Below are 5851 nucleotides of genomic sequence, written 5' to 3' on the forward strand. Positions count from 1 at the left end.
GCCTTTTGGTTTAAAGGGCTATTGGCTTTTTCTGCTTGCTCTTTTTTTTTTGAATTCACTGCTTTTTCTTGCTTCAAAAATCATTTTTATGATTTTTTAGATCCTCAGTAACATGTCTCATTTTTCATCATTCTTTCAAGAGCCAACAATTTTAACATTCATGAACAACAAATTCAAAAGACATATGAACTATTCAAGCATACATTCAGAAGTCAAAAGTATTGCCATCACATCAAAATAATTAATCTGTTATAAAATTTAAAATTCATGCAATTCTTCTCTTTTTCAATTAAGAACATTTTTCATTTAAGAAAGGTGATGGATTCATAGGACATTCATAACTTTAAGGCATAGACACTAAGACACTAATGATCATAAGACACAAACATAAATAAAACATAAAGCATAATTTTCAAAAAACAGAAAATTAAAGAACAAGGAGATTAAAGAACGGGTCCACCTTAGTGATGGCGGCTTGTTCTTCCTCTTGAAGATCTTATGGAGTGCTTGAGCTCCTCAATGTCTCTTCCTTGCCTTTGTTGCTCCTCTCTCATGATTCTTTAATCTTCTCTAATTTCATGGAGGAGGATGGAATGTTCTTGGTGCTCCACCATTAGTTATCCCATGTTGGAACTCAATTCTCCTAGGGAGGTATTGATTTGCTCCCAATAGTTTTGTGGAGGAAAGTGCATCCCTTGAGGCATCTCAGGGATTTCATGATGAGGAATTTCCTCATGTCCATGAGTGGGATCTCTTGTTTGCTCCATCCTCTTCTTAGTGATAGGCGTTTCCTCATCAATGAGGATGTCTCCCTCTATGTTAATTCCAACTGAATTACAGAGGTGACAAATGAGATGAGGGAAGGCTAACCTTGCTAAGGTAGAGGACTTATCTGCCACCTTATAAAGTTCTTGGGATATAACCTCATGAACTTCTACTTCCTCTCCAATCATGATGCTATGAATCATGATAGCCCGGTCTATAGTAGCTTCGGACCGGTTGCTAGTGGGAATGATTGAGCATTGGATAAACTCTAACCATCCCCTAGCCACGGGCTTGAGATCATGCCTTCTCAGTTGAACCGGTTGCCCTCTTGAATCTCTCTTCCATTGAGCGCCCTCTTCACAAATGTCTATGAGAACTTGGTCCAACCTTTGATCAAAGTTGACCCTTCTAGTGTAGGGGTGTTCATCTCCTTGCATCATGGGCAAGTTGAATGCCAACCTTACATTTTCCTGATTAAAATCTAAGCATTTTCCCGAACCATTGTAAGCCAATTCTTTGGGTCTGGGTTCACACTTTGATCATGGTTCTTGGTGATCCATGCATTGGCATAGAACTATTGAACCATTAAGATTCTGACTTGTTGAATGGGGTTGGTAAGAACTTCCCAACCTCTTCTTCGGATCTCATGTTGGATCTCTGGATATTCACTCTTTTTGAGTTTGAAAGGGACCTCAGGGATCACCTTCTTTATGGCCACAACTTCATAGAAGTGGTCTTGATGCACCCTTGAGATGAATCTCTCCATCTCCCATGACTCGGAGGTGGAAGCTTTTGCCTTCCCTTTCCTCTTTCTAGAGGTTTCTCCGGCCTTAGGTGCCATAAATGGTTATGGAAAAACAAAAAGCAACGCTTTTACCACACCAAACTTAGAAGGTTTGCTCGTCCTCGAGCAAAAGAGGAAAGAAAAGAGTAGAAGAAGAAGAAAATGGAGGAGATGGAGGGGGCTTTGTGGTTCGGCCAAGGGGGAGAAGTAGTGTTTATGTTGTGTGAAAATGAAGGAGTGAAGAAGGGTTTATATAGGGGTGGAGAGAGGGGTAGGGTTCAGCCATTATGGGTGGGTTTGGGAGGGAAAGTGGTTTGAATTTGGATGGTGGAGTAGGTGGGGTTTTATGAAGAATGGATGTGAGTGGTGAAGAGAATGGTGGGATTTGATAGGTGAGGGGTTTTTTTGGGGAAGAGGTATTGAGTTGATTGGTGAATGGGTGAAGAAGAGAGAGAGTGGTGGAGTAAGTGAGGATCCTGTGGAGTCCACAGATCCTGAGGTGTCAAGGATAGCTCATCCCTGCACCAAGTGGCGTGTAAAATGCCCTTTCTGCCAATCCTGGCATTAAACGCTGGGCTGCTGCCCTTTTCTGGCGTTAAATGGCAATCTGGTGCCCCTTTCTGGCGTTAAACGCCAGTCTGGTGCCCCTTTCTGGCGTTAAACGCCCAATATGGTGCCAGACTAGGCGTTAAACGCCCATTTGCTGCCCTTACTGGCGTTTAAACGCCAGCAAGCTTTTCCTCCAGGGTGTGCTGTTTTTCTTTCTATTTTTCATTCTGTTTTTGCTTTTTCAATTGTTTTTGTGACTTCACATGATCATCAACCTATAGAAAACATAAAATAACAATAGAAAATAGATAAATATAACATTGGGTTGCCTCCCAACAAGCGCTTCTTTAATGTCAGTAGCTTGACAGTAGGCCCTCATGGAGCCTCACAGATGTTCAGAATAATGTTGGAACCTCCCAACACCAAACTTAGAGTTTGAATGTGGGGGTTCAACACCAAACTTAGAATTTGGTTGTGGCCTCCCAACACCAAACTTAGAGTTTGGTTGTGGCCTCCCAACACCAAACTTAGAGTTTGACTGTAGGGGCTCTATTTGACTCTGTTTTGAGAGAAGCTCTTCATGCTTCCTCTCCATGGTTACAGAGGGATATCCTTGAGCCTTAAACACAGGATTCTTCATTCACTTGAATGATCAATTCTCCTCTGTCAACATCAATCACAGCCTTTGCTGTGGCTAGGAAGGGTCTGCCAAGGATGATGGATTCATCCATGCACTTCCCAGTCTCTAGGACTATGAAATCAGTACGGATGTAATGGTCTTCAATCTTTACCAGAACATCCTCTACAAGTCCATAAGCTTATTTTCTTGAATTGTCTGCCATCTCTAGTGAGATTCTTGTAGCGTGTACCTCAAAGATCCCTAGCTTCTCCATTACAGAGACAAGCATGAGGTTTATGCTTGACCCTAGGTCACACAGAGCCTTCTCGAAGGTCATGGTGCCTAATGTACAAGGTATTGAGAACTTTCTAGGGTCCTGTCTCTTTTGAGGTAATCTCTGCCTAGTCAAGTCATCCAGTTCTTTGGTGAGCAAAGGGGGTTCATCCTCCCAAGTCTCATTTCCAAATAACTTGTCATTCAGTTCTTTGGTGAACAAAGGGGGTTCAGCGCCAGTTTGTCCTCTCTGTGCACATCCTGGCGTTTAACGCCAGGTTGTTGCTTGTTTCTGGCGTTCAGCGCCAGAATGGTGCTCTGTTCTGGCGTTGAACGCCAGCCAGATGCATCTTACTGGCATTGAACGCCAGTCTGCGCTACCTCCAGGGTGAACAATTTTTTTTTCTTCTGTTTTTGACTCTGTTTTTAATTTTTTTTTTATTTTTTCGTGACTCCTCATGATCATGTACCTAATTAAACACAAAAATAACAAAGAAACAAAATAAAATAAAATTAGATAAATAAAATTGGGTTGCCTCCCAACAAGCGCTTCTTTAATGTCAATAGCTTGACAGTGGCTCTCATGGAGCCACTAGGTGATCAGGTCAATTTTTGTGTGGTCCCAACACCAAACTTAGAGTTTGGATATGGAGTTTGAACACCAAACTTAGAGTTTGGTTGTGGCCTCACAACACCAAACTTAGAGTTTGACTATGTGGGCTCTTCTTGACTTTGAACTGAGAGAAGCTCTTCATGCTTACTCTCTTTTGTCACAGAGGGATGGCCATGTGCCTTAAACACAAGGTAGTCCCCATTTAATTGAAGGACTAACTCACCTCTGTTGACATCTATCACAGCTCCTGCTGTGGCTAGGAAAGGTCTTCCTAGGATGATGCATTCATCATCTTCCTTCCTAGTGTCTAGGATTATGAAATCAGCAGGGATGTAAAGGCCTTCAACCTTTACTAGCACATCCTCTACTATTCCATAAGCTTGTCTCATGGACTTGTCTGCCAATTGTAATGAGAACAAGGCAGGTTGTACCTCAATGATCCCCAGCTTCTCCATTACAGAGAGTGGCATAAGATTTATCCCTGACCCCAGATCACATAGAGCTTTTTCAAAGCTCATGGTGCCAATGGTACAAGGTATTAAGAACTTGCCAGGATCTTGTTTCTTTTGAGGTAGAGTTCTCTGAATCCAAGTATCTAGTTCACTAATGAGCAAGGGAGGTTCACTTTCCCAAGTCTCATTACCAAACAGCTTGGCATTCAGCTTCATGATAGCTCCTAAATATTGAACAACTTGCTCTCCAGTCACATCTTCATCCTCTTCAGAGGAAGAATAGTCTTCAGAGCTCATGAATGGCAGAAGGAGGTTTAATGGAATATCTATGGTCTCTAGATGAGCCTTAGATTTCTTTGGATCCTTAATAGGAGACTCCTTCTTGCTTGAAGGACGTCCCAGGAGGTCTTCCTCACTAGGATTTTCGTCCTCCTCCTCCCTAGTGCATTCGGCCACTTTGATCAAATCAATGGCCTTGCACTCTCCTTTTGGATTCTCTTCTGTATTGCTTGGGAGAATACTGGGAGGAGTTTCAATGACTTTCTTACTCAGCTGGCCCACTTGTGCCTCCAAATTTCTAATGGAGGATCTTGTTTCATTCATGAAACTGAAAGTGGCCTTTGACAGATCAGAGACTATATTGGCTAAATTAGAAGTGTTTTGTTCTGAATTCTCTGTCTGTTGCTGAGAAGATGATGGATATGGCTTATTATTACTCAGCCTATTGCGTCCACCATTGTTAAAGCCTTGTTGAGGCTTTTGTTGATCCTTCCAGGAGAAATTTGGATGATTTCTCCATGATGGATTATAGGTGTTTCCATAAGGTTCACCCATGTAATTAACCTCTGCCATGGCAGGGTTTTCAGGATCATAAGCTTCTTCAGAAGCTGCCTCTCTAGTGCTGTTGGATGCATGTTGCAGTCCGTTCAGATTTTGAGAGATTATGTTGACCTGTTGAGTCAACATTTTGTTCTGAGCCAATATGGCATTCAGAGCATCAATTTCAAGAACTCCTTTCTTCTGAGGTATCCCATTATTCACGGAATTCCTCTCAGAGGTATACATGAACTGGTTGTTTGCAACCATGTCAATGAGTTCTTGAGCCTCTTCAGGCATTTTCTTCAGGTGAATAGATCCACCTGCAGAATGGTCCAATGACATTTTCAAAAATTCAGAGAGACCATAATAGAATATATCTAATAAGGTCCATTCTGAAAACATGTCAGATGGACATCTTTTGGTCAGCTGCTTGTATCTTTCCCAAGCTTCATAGAGGGATTCACCATCTTTTTGTTTAAAGGTTTGAACATCCACTCTTAGCTTGCTCAACTTTTGAGGAGGAAAGAATTTATCTAAGAAGGCAGTGACCAGCTTATCCCATGAGTCCAGGCTATCCTTAGGTTGTGAATCCAACCATATTCTAGCTCTGTCTCTTACAGCAAAAGGGAAAAGCATGAGTCTGTAGACTTCAGGATCAACTCCATTTGTCTTTACAGTCTCACAGATCTGCAAGAACTCAGTTAGAAACTGATAAGGATCTTCAGATGGAAGTCCATAAAACTTGCAGTTTTGTTGCATCAAGGCAACTAGCTGAGGTTTCAGCTCAAAGTTATTGGCTCCAATGGCAGGAATGGAGATGCTTCTTCCATCAAACTTGGATGTTGGCTTTGTGAAGTCACCAAGCATTCTCCTTGCATTATTATTATTATTTTCGGCTGCCATCTCCTTCTCTTGTTCGAAAATTTCTGAAAGGTTATTTCTGGATTGTTGTAATTTAGCTTCTCTTAATTTTCTCT

The 5851-nt window shown here is 41.8% G+C and overlaps 1 non-coding gene across 1 annotated transcript; it reads left to right on the forward strand.

Annotated features, from left to right (window-relative positions):
- Positions 1-5274: 5274 nt before the first annotated feature.
- Positions 5275-5378, forward strand: LOC112799068 (small nucleolar RNA R71). Its single transcript, XR_003200654.1, has one exon. It is a non-coding gene; the product is annotated as a small nucleolar RNA R71 (small nucleolar RNA).
- The last annotated feature ends 473 nt before the right edge of the window (positions 5379-5851 follow it).

The sequence above is a fragment of the Arachis hypogaea genome, chromosome 4 (genome assembly GCF_003086295.3).
Source record: "Arachis hypogaea cultivar Tifrunner chromosome 4, arahy.Tifrunner.gnm2.J5K5, whole genome shotgun sequence".
NCBI lineage: Eukaryota > Viridiplantae > Streptophyta > Magnoliopsida > Fabales > Fabaceae > Arachis > Arachis hypogaea.